General features: G+C 33.2%; 1 long non-coding RNA gene across 1 annotated transcript; it reads left to right on the top strand.

Annotated features, from left to right (window-relative positions):
* Positions 4,486 to 15,024, top strand: LOC109127051. The gene is made up of 8 exons (XR_002033773.1): positions 4,486 to 4,729; positions 4,853 to 4,932; positions 5,347 to 5,420; positions 11,432 to 11,489; positions 11,576 to 11,637; positions 12,001 to 12,077; positions 12,529 to 12,588; positions 14,664 to 15,024. It is a non-coding gene; the product is annotated as an uncharacterized LOC109127051 (long non-coding RNA).

Below are 15,643 nucleotides of genomic sequence, written 5' to 3'. Positions count from 1 at the left end.
CCAACAAGAAGTCGGAGAACTCCGATTTTATTTGAAGAAAACAAAAAACTGAGTTTCTCTCTCTGAAAGATCTGGAGAGAGTTAAGAGAGAGTCTCTTGAACAACGAGAGTATATTACATTTATAATAATAGTGTATGTTTGATTAGGAAAAATAATGTTTATGCAGAAACTTTTTATATCCCCAAATCATGGGATGTCTTAAACTTTAATCTTAATTTATTTTTAAGACATTTTTATCAGTATGACCGATAATGATGGTTTTAGTGGATTTCTCAAAATATTTTGTTTTAAATTATTTTAATATAAAATTATTATTTACTGAAATGATAAATTTAAAATAAAATAAAATAACATCTAAGCAGTTAATGTAGCTGAAACAATTTATCGAAGTTTTTCATTTTCTCTCATATTTTTTATTATTATTTTTAAAATTGGTAAAAATGTAATTGAAAAAACTTCAATGCTCAGAGTCTAAAACCACTTCTAGTTGTATGTTTTAAGGGGAGATTTTAGCTCAAAAACTAGTACTAAAAACAAACCAAAACTGTAAAATTGTGAAGCACCTGTTACTAAACGAGATTTATAGAATCCTTATAAACTTTTGGACATGGCAGTGTTTGGTTGGTTGATGAATTTTTAATATTAGAAAAAAATATTTCCAGCGTATTCTTCGTGTTCTTTTTCCTCTCTTCTCCTTTCGATGGTGAAATCAAAAGAGAAACATTATCTATTAATTTGATAGGAGAAATGAGCGGTAAATTGTGTTTCTTAGTGTTCGATCAACCGTTATAATCATCTCCACCAAATCATAGAGTTTGGCTCAAAGATGATATAAGCTCTTTTTCATGGTACAAATCTATTTGATTTCTTTTGTGTAGATCGTAATTAATTAGGAGAAAAAAATCTCTTAATGAACTTCTATTTAAATGTGTGGAAAAAATTTAGAACTTCTATTTAAATGATGTAAAATTTATAATGAAAATATTGTTAAAAATTTCATGGAAAATTCTACTATTGGAGATGCTTTAAAACTCGTAGTTATGTCTTAAATCATCACCAATGTTTTGTATATGATCTCGTCTTGTTGAAGAGGATCATCATTTCATGTGTCCTTTACAATATTCTTGAAATTTCACGATTATGATAATAACTTCACTTGCAAGTCAAAAAAAAATTCCATTGAAAGACCATAAAAAACCCCATATTTTTAGAAAAAAAGATTACAAAAACAAATCAAGATCCTAAAACGCTCCGTCAACTCCAATCATTAAAAAAACCAACAACATATATAGAAGCTTGATCCAAGAACAACAAGTGGATGATGTCACAAAGTTGTTTTATTTATATAGCATCTTCTTTGAATCATCAAATTGAAATTAACCGCCCGACAAGTCGAACATACATGCCACGCACGGAGCGTAAACACAATATTAAGCCACTCTGTCTTACCCCAAATCTCATCTCTGTGGCGCTCTAACGCAATCTTAGCAAAACAAATTTTCTGTTATTTGTCACTGTGCCCCTGACACCACATAACTACAAGTTTCCCACTATAGTTAACTATTGCAGTCAAGTACCCCACATAACCTCTGATACATTGCTTACGCAATTCTTCTAAACCCTTGATATCTCTCCACTCTCTACTCTCAGAGCCATACCACTGTAAATATCCCCCTCGAGTCCAACAGTACATTACATTTTCTATCACACATCAACCAATTATATTAAATTTACTCGATACCTCTCTTACGACTTCCCATGTACCATCTTTGGGCTCTTAAGCATAGTCTTTTGTATCTGCCGCTATGTAAAGCATTCCTTCAAAAGAATTGGGGTTGACCTTAATATGTCTCCATAACTTATGATCAGCACAAGGACTTGGCACTTGGCAGGGCTCTCCAAGTCTGAGTCTTTATGTCAAATACCTCACACCAAATGTCAGACTCATCAAGTTCCCAACCTCCCATGACGTATATCTCCTGGTCGAAGAGAGCCGAGACTGGATACACTCGAGCTACGTTCATGTCAAGCCCTTCACGCCACGTGTTACTTTGACAATCAAGGATCCAAAGAGCGGAAGACGCCATGTTAACGGTTCCACCAATCACGTAAATTTCTGAACCAACAGCTACGATGGAATTAAATGGTAAAAGTGGCAGATGAGATTGGCAAGAAGAAGGTAGCCACAAAGTTGTGATAGCTCAGATGGCTTCAGCGTGTAACCCTTTAACCTTAGTGTCTCAGGTTCGAATCCCCCTACTTGCGATTATAGTTTAAATTTTTAACCATATGGTGGTGGGCTAGTGGTTCTCATCTGGTTGGAAGAGTTGCCCTATTGGTCCAGGTCATGGATCAATTCTTCTCAGATACGGAATTGCTACTCATTTACTATGTGGCCACATAAATATGGGCCCTTGCTTACGGCCCATTTGAATATCCGGAGAGAGAGTCTATTTGTGGGCTGCACATTCCCAGTGATTAGTCTGGACCCCTCCATAAGTATGAAAATTTACCCTGAGTTATAATAAAAAAAAAAATAGCCGAATCAGCGAATACTCATTTAAAATATTGCCGTCAGGTTTCATCCAAAGAGTAAATTGGAAACCTGCATGCTTAGACTATTCTATGTGCAAGTAGAGGCATGGTTTGGTGGTAGAAGAGAGGAGAGATAAGAATCTCTTGGAGACGAGAGAGAGAGAGAGAAAGATTAGGGTAAGTCCATTTCGAGATATGTGCGAGAAATGTTCTCTATGATTTCCTCTGGGAGTGACGACAATGGCTGAGAACTCAAACTCGTCTTCTCTTCTTTAGCTAGTTCAACTTCGGAGATCATGGTCAGTAGATATTACAGAAGCAACCGATGGAGATGAAAGATGATATTATTGTAGGGTTTTATAAGAATTGAGCTATATAAACACCACTGATTAAGAAACTACATATATCATCATCCTCTCTGTAAAGGTAATAATATATTGTAGAGATTGATTATTTATATTTGACAAGATTTCTTTAAATGTAAATAACTGTAAATAGTTTTTAAAATATAATACTAATAAATATGTTAGAAATATTGAATAAAAATATCTACAAGATCTTAATACTCAAAAGGATATTAAAATTTACAAAATATGTAAGCCTAAATCTAAAGATTCTAAACAGAGAATTAAGAAGAAAATATAGTCCACACTTTTTTACAAACCATAACCAATAAAATTAAGACAATACTAATCTATACTATTAATTGAGAAGTACACTTAAGAATTTAAAAAAAACTATATCATATAACCATGTTGCCAAACAGACCCAATTACCTGCATAATTAAAAAAAAAATATCTTTATCCCATATATTTAGTATTTTCTAAAACAACTAAGTCAAAACAATAAAGATAATATTTCACATAAATTAAATATAGTAACAAACTTATTGATTTTTTCCCTAAATTCTATATATCATTTACTATAAAAATAATCATAGTTAATATATTTCCATAAAGTTTTATAATAACTATTTATAAATAGTTGTTTTCCTTATTTTTAATTAACTAATTCAAATTATAATTGTTTAAATAAAATTAGTTAGTATAAAACGTATTATAATTAATTATTATATCTAGCCAAATTTTTTTTACTTTTTAGTCAAATAACGTTTTCATGAAATAAAATGCATTTTTTTATTTTCAAAAAATTGTTACGGGATGGAATGTTACCATATTGATTATAATCAGGTTAATAGGTGTTTATTCCAAAGACACAATCAAAACTAACATTCCCTATATATTCTAATCGGATTTATAGGAGCATATTCCAATACAAAAATCAATATTTAACATAACTAATGAATTCTCTATAACTATACACTAGGATCTATTCCGTGTACCACAAGGCAAATATATATATATTTTTTTTCTAAACTATTCTTGCACGTTAGTTTATTTAAATTGGCATAGTTATGTTGTAGACTTGTATTAATTACATTTCCTCGTTTGCGAGATATACATTTAATATTTGTTGTATTTTTAATCAAACCTTTTGTATTCACAAATATATATAGGGAATTGTATAGTTACGATGAAATTGTTGATCAATTTACAATTGAGCAGAGCTCTATATATAATTGTTATAGTGCTTAATTTGTTATCTATATTTATGTAATACTTACATGGTTCATAGTCATTCTTTTTTTTTTTTAAATTGTTTTTTGTTTGGAAGTAAATTTATGTGTATATAATATATCCTGAAGTACAATACATTTAGAGATATCAATCGATATTACATTTCTTTATGTAAATGATCAGACCAAATTTTTGGAGTGCAAAAGAAATAAAAAAAATTGCACAAATTAAATTTAAGAATCCAAGTACCTACCTTACATCTAATAATTTAAATATATTAACTTTTATTATATAGTATTGGTTAGATATAGAAAACTATAATGTTTACGTTATAAATATATAATATTCGGTGTAGAGTAGATTTTTTTTTTTTTGAACAGCCAGGTGTAGATTAGATAAGTATGTTAAAACTCACCGAACAATCGAGAAAACAAATCGTTTTATTCTCTTTCAATAACGATTCATTTCCATCTGAATCGCAAAGGTTAATCTCGTGTTTCTTCTTGTAATCGTTGTTTATATTATGAACGACCTTTGACCCGTCTTTGTTGACCTTCGTTGTTTGCAAATCTGGGAGATATATTGAAGGTGGGTGATGCTGTTCTCTTTGCCCAGGTATGTTCGTTCTTAATTTTTTTTTGGAAAGGATAGATTACACCGAATTGGAGTTCAGAACTGCTCAGATCCATATAGATAACAATCAATTAACCCTAAATCTTAGGCTTTCCTCACGTGCAGAAGGAATCGAGGTTATATACTTGTCATCATCACGAAGGTCTAATTCGGTGATTCAGATTTAACATTGGCTTATTAAAGAGGTAATTTTGATTTCATCTCCATATCAGATACTGTTAATTTCGAATCTCAGAAATTATCTGTTGGGTAATGTAAAATAATTAGCTCTATAAAAGAACTTTTGTGAATAGCTGCTAAAGGAAAAGCGGAAAACAACTATGAATCAGGATATTATTTAGTTCTGATGAAATTATGTGTTTAGCACTATTTCTTATTTTTGCAAGCATTCAGAATTTTAGTTTTGAAGTACGCTAGTGAAATTTTTGCAAATTTTGTTGGTGTAAAAGATACTGTATATTTTGAAACTCAAAATAGTTGAAGTACGTTAGTGGAATTTTTTCCTCTTTTGATCTTTACTGTATAAAATGGATCATGTGGTATAGATAACACATTATAAGCAATTTGTTTCACACCTAGATTTGTGTTGTTATCTATAGGTGTAAAATTTCAAGGAAAGCAGAATCGGGGCCATCAAGCAGAAGATAATGTCAATCAAAGCGGTTCAATGGTGGTCAGTAACTTTTGACACTCTGAATAATTCTATTCTCTAGTTAGTCAAAAAAATTTTGATTTTTTTTTCATGAAGCTACCATCTGTGAGTTATATATATATATATGATAATAAATTATAACTTGTGGAAAAAAAATAATAAATTATAACTGTTATCCCATAACAAACTAAAGTTGTTGCTAAATGCTAATATAAGTAGATCTTATTAAGTATAGTAAGAAAACATTAACTTTTAGCAATCGAATATCTTTGTAAATCACGCTTAATTACCATGAGTCTACTGAACAGAAATTTCTAGTTATGTCTTGAAATGAATGATAACACCTGCAATATGAAAACATAAATTTAGTTCCTGATTAATATAACATTGTATAGTCATGATTAAATTTGTTCAGAGACATACCTTTTCAAAACATTAATCTATAAATTCTGAAACACTTCTTTGATTGTCAATCAACTAATGTTGTTTTCCTCTCAATCTTCCCTTTTTTTGTTGACAATCAAGATTTTCAACCCTTTTTTTGAAGTTACCCTAGATAACGCAACATATAGCTGTCCATGAGAAACACTGGTCTTGGTAAATATAATCTGACATGCTCTAGAGATTGTCCCTGTCTTTTATTAATAGTCATAGCAAAAGCCACAGATAATGGAAACTGTCGGCGCCTCATTTTGAAAGGGAGTTTGGCGTCTGATGGTGTGAGAACAATCTGTGGAATCAAGACTATATCACCAATTCTGTCGCCTGTTATGACTCTTGCTTCTACAACATGTGCCGCCATTTGTGTTATCTGAAGTCTAGTACCATTGCATAACCCACCTTTTGGATCAATGTTCCTAAGTAACATCACAGGAGCCCCAATTTTCAGACACAAACTGTGATGTGGCAAACCTGACAGCTTTATGGTGTTTAAAAAATCTGGTGTAATCACTGGATTTTTTAGAGAATCCAAATCTGTTGGGTCAATGCTATCAGCACTTAGATAGATCCTTTCTTCACCTGAATTTAAATAACCAAACAGTGTGTTAGTAACATATTAATCACAGTAAAAACATATTAATTAGTTTATATATTTAGCAAAGAACAAAGTGTGTGTATAAATCAGAGGACTTACTATCCAGTTTCTCTAGCATAAACTGGTTTATTGTATTCACGTCATCATTAGTTGGTGCTAAAATAGCTCTTTTTTGGAAGAATTCTGCTTCACGTGTATCTCCTAACAATGCCGGATTGCCATATATTTCGCTAGTAATAGCTGCAATAGGATCATCTGCTTCTGTGATCAAGAAATCTTCTGGGATATCGATTAGAGCTTCACCATCATTAGGTTCTGAAATTCTACCATCATCAACATCTAAAAGCCAATCTGAATATTCTTGGATCTCTTTAGCTTCTTCAACACTTAAGTTTTTCTTTAGTAGACGCATATTCTTGGTCAGCTTTAAGACTTCACAGTGATCCCATAGGTAAGAAGCATTTAGAGATGATAAGACTATTTCAGCACGTCCTACACCATTAATCACAGGAAGTATTTGTCTGAAATCACCTCCAAAGACTACAACCGTTCCTCAAAGACCTTGTTATCAACATCTCCTATAATATCGGAGAAGCTTCTGTCTAAAGACTCAAAACAATACTTGCTCATCATTGGTGCTTCATCCCAGATGATGAGAGATGCCTTTTTAATCAAATTAGCCATATCAGAATTAGGCTTTATTTTACAAAGAGAGTAGTCATCCACGATCAGAGGTATGGCAAATCTAGAGTGTGCAGTCCTACCACCTTCTAACAACAACGAAGCAATTCCACTTGATGCCACATTAAGTACTATCAATCCTTTAGATCTTATAGCTGCTGAAAGTGTCTTCCACATAAATGTTTTTCCTGTTCCTCTGAAACCATATAGAAAGAAAACTCCACCAAGATTGTTGAGAACAACACCAGTGATCTTATCATAAACCCCTCTCTGCTCATCTGTTAGAATTTCAATCCATTCGTCATGCTTTTCTTTTAATTCATCACGGTTGTACCTCATTTCTTCAGCAATTAAACGGTTGAAATTATCAAGTCCTTCTGTAGTTGGCTGAGGAAAGCCTCCAATATTTTTCAGAGATCCTCCATTAGACAACATTATCTTCTCTATTTCTTGCAACGCATAATTCTTTATTTGTGCTTCAGTTAAAAATAGATCTGAAAAACATGACAACAACCAACTTAAAACATGTATAAACAATATTAGGTTAATTGAAAACAATAAGATAAATGAAGCACTCGTTAATTGAAAAACGTATTCTATACAAACCTGGATTATTAAATTCTTCTTTCTTCTTGCTTTCAATATCTTCTGAGAGAAGCTTCCATGTTTCTTCCCAGACATGTTATGGTCTTGATAGTGAGTCCGATAGAATCATCATTGCAAAAAAATTCCGTAAATACTCACCGAAACACCAGTAACTTGCATCGAATAGACTATCAAACCAAAACTGATCATCAGATATGATCCCACGCGCAAAACATGTTTCTTTATATGTCTTGTAGACAACACCATTGTAGGTTTTTATGTCATCAAAACATGTTGGACCCCTTACAATATTAAGTAACACTCTAAAAAAATACTCATCTTCTAGTTTTCTAGGCACATAATGAATCCGACCTAATGAAAATCAACGACTCCTTTTACTGAATTTCCTATTCTTTCCAGCCCAAGTGAAGTATCCTGGGATTTCCACATATGTGAGTTCTCTAGCAGGTTTACCGTTTTTACCAACAGCATTATTCCTATTCAAAGTCATCTAAGCCATGAATTGAGAATCTTGATTAGCCACCCGTTCCAAAACGTCTTCTATTTCTTCGTCTTCATCGTAATAGGCTGGTTGCTTTCTCTCCACATGAAAAGATAACTTCTGGATAGGGGTTGATCTGTACTGGATAGAAAATTTAAATATCCTCCATATAGCCTCTGATGCCGAGACGTACCTATATCATTGAAAACTGTTAGAATTATGCACATTTTCATGGTGAATTAGTAATATATGAAATCTTCAAATATATGAAAACGTAACCTGCAGTCAAAGAAATCTTTGATTTCGTTCTTCTTCTTTTCAGTTTGATCTGTTGCTCCACCAACAATAGTTTCTTCTGTACTTGTTTTGTTAGTCGGCTCTAAAACGACAGCTACACGGTCTGGACCCTTATTGATATACTTGAATAGGTATTTGATTGAACCGCTTTGATTGCACCATTCAACGTTTATGTGAGCTCGAATAACGAAGAGATAATTTAGCATTGTAAGGAACAACATACCTATTATCACATTTTATGCCATTCTTCTCTACAAAATGTGGTGTACGACGCCTCCTATAAATAGGATAACCATCAGAACCAACCTTGGTTATATCTTCGTATTTTTTTTGGAAATAGTTTAGAGCACCTCCCATCAACCATACACGGTGATTTTGTATTTGCTGAACCACATGGGCCATGAATCATTGAATCTTTAATGACTTCATAAAGTTCTGGCTCTTCATCTTTATTTGGAATCTCTGCTGAAATGATCTTATCAATGTCATCTGTAGTTGGTAGCTTACTTTTAGCATCCATCCACAATAGAATATGAGCATGTGGAAGTCCTCTCTTCTGAAATTCTATAGTATACATAGTTGCAAGTCATTAAAAATTCTAGTAATGAGTTTTTGGAGGGTTTAAATAAATAAATTTAAAAATCATAGTCTAACTATATAATTACAATACTTACCAGCCTTTGTTTTTCCCAACAGCCTCTTTTCTGTCAAATCTGTCATTAGCGACTCCAGCTTAATTTTGAAAATTCTAGCAACTATGTCAGGTCTATCATCTGCTGTCAACCCTCTTTTCTGGACATACCTAGTAATTTCTGGCCACTTAGGATTACACGTGAAGGTGATAAACAAATCTGGAAAACCATAGTGTTTACAAATGGCCATAGCATCATAATAGCTCTGCACCATGTAACGTGGACCTCATGTGAATGATGATGGGATCAGAATTTGATTCCCATGTTCACTCATATTAGTGTTTCCAGATTCTGCTGCATTTTTGATGGTCGTGTAATTCTCACACCTTTTCTTAGACTGGTTATACTTTATATAAGATAACCGATTTGTCTCTATAGTTGTGTAAGCATCACAGAGAAACTGTTGAAACAATCGCTTAGAACGTAGGAGTGTTTGACATTCGTTTTCCCTCTCCTGTATCTGGAAGGCAAACCATTGTCGCATGCTTATACATTTTTTCTTGTTCTGGTTGTTTATTCCTGTGAAAGCTTTTTCTATACCAGGCCTCCACCCATCTTCACCATAACAGAATATAAGTGGATACTGTAGAGCCAAGTAGGATATATGAATTTCACTGATTCTCTGTAGCCGCCCAGAACTTTTTTCTTGTATAACAATATCTCTGGTTGGCATCTCTTTCCTAAAATCACCGGGTATTAATGCTGCAACCTCAGATGCTTTAGGCATGCTATAAGTTCTACCATCAACTCCAACACGATCAGCAACAATTCTCATGTGAAACGGTTCCATCAGTATTAGATTCAAACCTATCTTTGGCTGAACGGAAGTTTTGGACATAAGGGTTGACTTTGTTGAGCATTTGGATGATTGCTTCAATTATTTCCTTCTTCAAGTTTTGTTTCCCACCATCTGGATGTTTGCTATTACCTTTGCTGAAATATTTCGGGGGTAAAATACATATAATCATATAGAAGTAAGCAAAAATTGTAGACAATTGTACAACAATAAGTTTAACCTTAACTTACCTAATCACACTTGCTCGGTTATCAACTTCAGTCTCAGTATCAGCAATGTATATAGCTGTGAATACTTTGCATAATCACCATTTTCTCGTTTCAAACTTCCTATTAAATGGTAATTTCCTCCTTGTAACTGAAACATGTTAGGGCCTTTACCTTTAGGTATTGATCTGTCCACTTTCCCACCAAGTGAAGTCATTGCAAACACCATATTATAAATACGTTGGTGTTTCTGATAGTTTCTGCTCAGTGGATCATCACCTGAAAGCAACTTCTTAATAAGGTCTCGGGATTCTTTTAGGAATGGGATTTTAACACTCCCTTGTCCACAGCAAAGAGTAAAAACTGGATTTTTTTTATTCCTCCTCTTGTGTATGCGTTCATCAAACCACATAAGTGCCTCACAAAACTTACATGTATATGTAGGATCACCATGGTCAAGATAATCTGTTTAAAAAACAATCAGATTCTAACATTTTAAGTATAACCATTAATTACGTGTTAAGTAAGTGCACCACTGGGTACCTGTTTTATTTGATTGAGCAGGTTTTTTGCGAGATCTTCTTTTAGAAGAGGTTGTTGTTTTTTTGATTTTTTGTTCGCCGTGTTCTTTTTTTCTTCTCCCCTTCTTTTTGTTGGGACTTGATGCGCACACAACCACCTCGTCAGACGATTCCTTACTTCCAGATTCTATAATTGTACTAATAAGAGCTGGTTCATGTTGATGAACAGATTCTTGGTCATCCTCTTCTTCGCTACTATAATCATATGTTTGTGCTTGTCTTTCGTCAGAACTGTAATTATCTGTGCAGTGTCCTTCCATTTCATCATTTTCATAGTCAGAGCAAATATTGTCTTCCTCTTCATGGCATTGATCTGCAGAATGCAAAATTATATTGTCGATAAACCATACTATTTTATAATCTATATTGGTGAATTTAGCTTAACATTGAAGTATTACCTTGGCTAGACAGTTTGGAGAATGCATTAGCAAAATTATCATTTAAATTTTTCCTGGGGAGATCTATTGAAGCATGTTTATATTTTTCAGCAGTACTGCCTGGTTTTTGTGGATATTTTTGCGTTACACAGGACCCATAATTTGTTTTTTGTTTCCCTGAAATGCAAAAACATTAAAGTAGCATATACTTCATATACTATAATATAGTATATGCTATCACTAACCTTTGGATAGTTTCGTGATGTCCCTTATGACCAGTTTAGAGGTGTTTAATGAAAGCTGAGATGGATTTGGCGTCCCTTTATTGTCTGGAAAAGTAAGTAAATATTTTAACATACAAATAAATATTTGAGTACTGGTTATATTGTTTTAAGTACTACTTACACCCACATCTTTGTACAGGACTGCCACTCTCACATGGTGTGGACGTTATGGGAGAGTAAAGAATATTCTGATTTACATAGGTACATGATTTGGGTAATTGTCCCAATAGACCTGAGATATAGTTTAATAATTTAATATCAGAGAACAGCAAAGTTAATAGATATTAATATCGTTAGTTGATGATAGCTACGATTGTGTACCTATACTTTGCGATGGATCATCACAATAAACAGTAGGTGAAGTCCTTCCTGATGACTTCCCTTGCATGTTACTGATGTCATTAAAGACCAGACGGTCTGCTTTGCGTTTAGCAGATCTATTAATAGGTGTGACTGACGGCACAATATTATGAAAAGAGGATGTTAGACAGTCATCTAAACTATAAAGATAGAGTATAGATTCAAACGAAAAAAAAAAGATTGACTTGTTGTTACCTTGTGCAGATAGAAGTTGACTTGTTTTGAGTTTGATCCCCTAACGTTGTGCATTTTCAGAGGTTAAATCTTTGGCATTTTTCTTGGTAAGATCTCCAATGATTCTTATAAAAACTGACTTTAAAGGAACAGAAGCAACAATATTGGATGAACCATGTTTTGATTTCCATCTGTTAGTGGTAGATGTTGCTTCTTCTCTCATTCGTTTAGAACGCACTGTGACTATATTTTTCATGATAGAGTGTTAGAACTACTAATGGGTTTGTAATTTATGAAGACGGCTAGGTTAAGCTAGTTGTGTAAAATCCTTTACTAAAAACTAAAAATATATATCACTTATTTATGGCTATAAAGATTAATTATGATTTGTAATTTTGTTTTCAATAAGGCAATATTATGTTATAGAAAATATATATCACTTATATATATATATATATGGCTATACTTCACCGGATTTATATGTATGATTTATATGGATTCAATTTTTTTTTGGTAAGTCACATCTATAATATGATCATGTTTTATATTGTGTTACAGATGTATGGGTTATGAAGAATTTGTCGACACCGCTGCACATGACTGAGAGTATAGTCTCAAGTAAGTCCATAACATTATGTTTAACATTGAATCTATCAATGCTCACAAAAAATATCCCGAGTTTGTTTTTGTCATCGTCTTTTTTGGTATAATAACCTATTGTCCCAATACAAAACCACATATGCACATTTTATTGAAACCTTGAAATATAACCTAATCTATCTTAACATAAAACAATACAAAACCACATATGCACATTTTATTGAAACCTTGAAATATAACCTAATCTATCTTAACATAAAACAATACAAAACCACATATGCACATTTTATTGAAACCTTGAAATATAACCTAATCTATCTTAACATAAAACAATACAAAACCACATATGCACATTTTATTGAAACCTTGAAATATAACCTAATCTATCTTAACATAAAACAATACAAAACCACATATGCACATTTTATTGAAACCTTGAAATATAACCTAATCTATCTTAACATAAAACAATACAAAACCACATATGCACATTTTATTGAAACCTTGAAATATAACCTAATCTATCTTAACATAAAACAATACAAAACCACATATGCACATTTTATTGAAACCTTGAAATATAACCTAATCTATCTTAACATAAAAGAATCAAATAGTAATGATAACCACATTCAAGTTAGTTGAAAAAATAACTAAACAAAAGATATTAACTAGGCACGTAATAAAAGAACACCATAGAGGCTCATTTTATTGATACTTAAAGTTGGTACATAACCAATATTATTTTAAAAATAAAATAAGGAAATAGTAACCATAAAACCCAGTAGATAGTCTTAAATCTCTAAAAAACTGACAACAGAAAGGATAAAATGCAAATCCATACTGTTAACACCTGAATCACACATTCTTTTCGATCTTAACAACCACCGGTTTCTTTTTGTTCGCATCGATAGCCTTTTTGAAATTCTCTTCCATAGGCATGATGTCGATAGGCTTAGTCACCTTCTCTTGCTTAGGCACCTTCTCTTGCTTAGGCACCTCATTATCTTTATTGTCTGCCAATTCAAAGTCCAGAGTCCCACATCTCAAAGAAAACCCCTCTTCTCCTTTTTCCAAGTCCGTAAGCGGAACACACAACTTCTTCGAAGTTGAAGTTTTTTCAGAAGACTCACCATTAGCCGCATATACCCGCTTTGAGGAAGGTGTAGTCGAATCAGTTGTGTCTTGACTATAAGTCAACATAAGCTGCTGAAAACATATACATATAGAATAACATATACTGACACCGTAAATATGAAAATTAAAGTATATCCTAATAACATATATAGATTAAAGTATATGCTAATCATACCTGGGTAGCCATTTCCAAAGATTCCTCAGGACCATCTTCAGAATCAAGACCATTATTCAACAGTACTTTTGAAACCCTATAGGAATCCTTCCCATCCAAAATGTTCTCTGCAGTAACAGATATGAGGAAGAGAAAGGTTTTCCCAACCAAATTTTTAATTTGTGCAGGTAGATTTTCTGGGTCTTCAATCTACAAATTATACATATAATTAATAATACATCGATTTATGCAGGAAAATTAATGTTTATATTAATTCAAGATACTACCTCTTGAAGACAGCCACCAAGAACAGTCGTGGCTGATTCACCAACTATATCTTGAGCAACACTATCAAACAATAGACATTTAGTTTCTCCAGTGTTGTCCAGTTAGCGTAAAGCATGTATCTGTCACAGGTTAAGCACACGGTTAATCTATGAAAACATAGTTAGGGGGAACATACAAAGGTATTTACTATCCAACGGAACATAAACCATAACACTTCTTACTTTGCAATAACGCTACTGATAACAAACTTGCACGTTTCACACCAAAATTTAGGTTTAGCTTCCTTTTGGCTAATGGCATTGTCTCCGACATGTAGTGGAGTCACTTTCTTGTTGCAGTTATGGCAACTAATATAGTACCATGCCCAATCCATATCTATTCCGTAGATTGTGCAGTGAATTATAGCCTTACCTACCTAAATGCATGAAAATTAAACATAATTAACTTCCCTGAATGTAGATGCTTGTGACATTAACTAAGTTTTTTTTTTAAAACACACATACCTCGAAAGTAGATAAAAGGTCAGAGATTGTTTTCCTGGGGTGTTCGAGACACTTGTCATCAGTGTGAGCATTCGCAAGTTGTAGCCGTGGGGGATTCAAAGGAATAACAAGGGTCAGACCATCATTAGGAAGACTGACAAACAACATGTAATGACAATCAGTTTACATATTATGAAAAAGGGTCTAATGTGAATAAGTGATGTAGTAGTAAACTCACGATTCAGTAAAGATATCTACTTTTGGAAATGGTGGATTCACAAATACTTGTGAAGAATTGTATGCGTTGGACACGCTTTTTGTACCTTCAAATTTTAAAATCATATAATATAAACATGAATAGAGTTCTGATTAAATAACAATAATAACATCCTTAATGTTGTATTGCAGGAGCAGAGAATTATGATTACCGTTGTAAGTTTTGATTTTTGCAAAACGGATAAGACAAATAACCATAATGCCATCAGCATCAGCACAAGATCTGTAAACTTTGTCTGCTAAAAGAAGCACATTCGTTCCTTACAGATTGTCAGAACAGACTTCTCGTCAATCCCTCAACTTTGCTTGCATTAGAGGAAAAAGCAGCACACAGAAAGTGGCAGATTCTTGCTGAGGCTGAAGAAAAATTCTTGCACCAGAAATCAAGAGTAAAATGGGTAGAGAGTAGCGACTCAAATACAGCTTATTTTCACAGAATGGTGAACACTAGAAGAAGAATCAACCAGATTCACTACCTTCAAGATGACTCAGGGCATAAGATTAAGGAGCCAGCTGATGTTAAAAATCATTGTGTTAACTACTACATAGACCTGTTAGGTGGAGACTCACCAGCACTTCCAGAGGAGGATAAGAACTTAATCCGTTCCCTGTTTCCCTTTAAGTGTGACGCTGCAACCAAATCAGTACTACTAGCAGAGGTCTCAGATGCTGATATCAAAAGAGAAGTTTTCTCTCTCCCTAGAAACAAATCTCCTGGACCAGACGGCTTCACAGG

This window comes from Camelina sativa, chromosome 10 (genome assembly GCF_000633955.1).
Source record: "Camelina sativa cultivar DH55 chromosome 10, Cs, whole genome shotgun sequence".
Taxonomy (NCBI): domain Eukaryota; kingdom Viridiplantae; phylum Streptophyta; class Magnoliopsida; order Brassicales; family Brassicaceae; genus Camelina; species Camelina sativa.
Note: the sequence above shows the minus strand (reverse complement) of the source record. Positions and strands in the feature narration are given on the sequence as shown.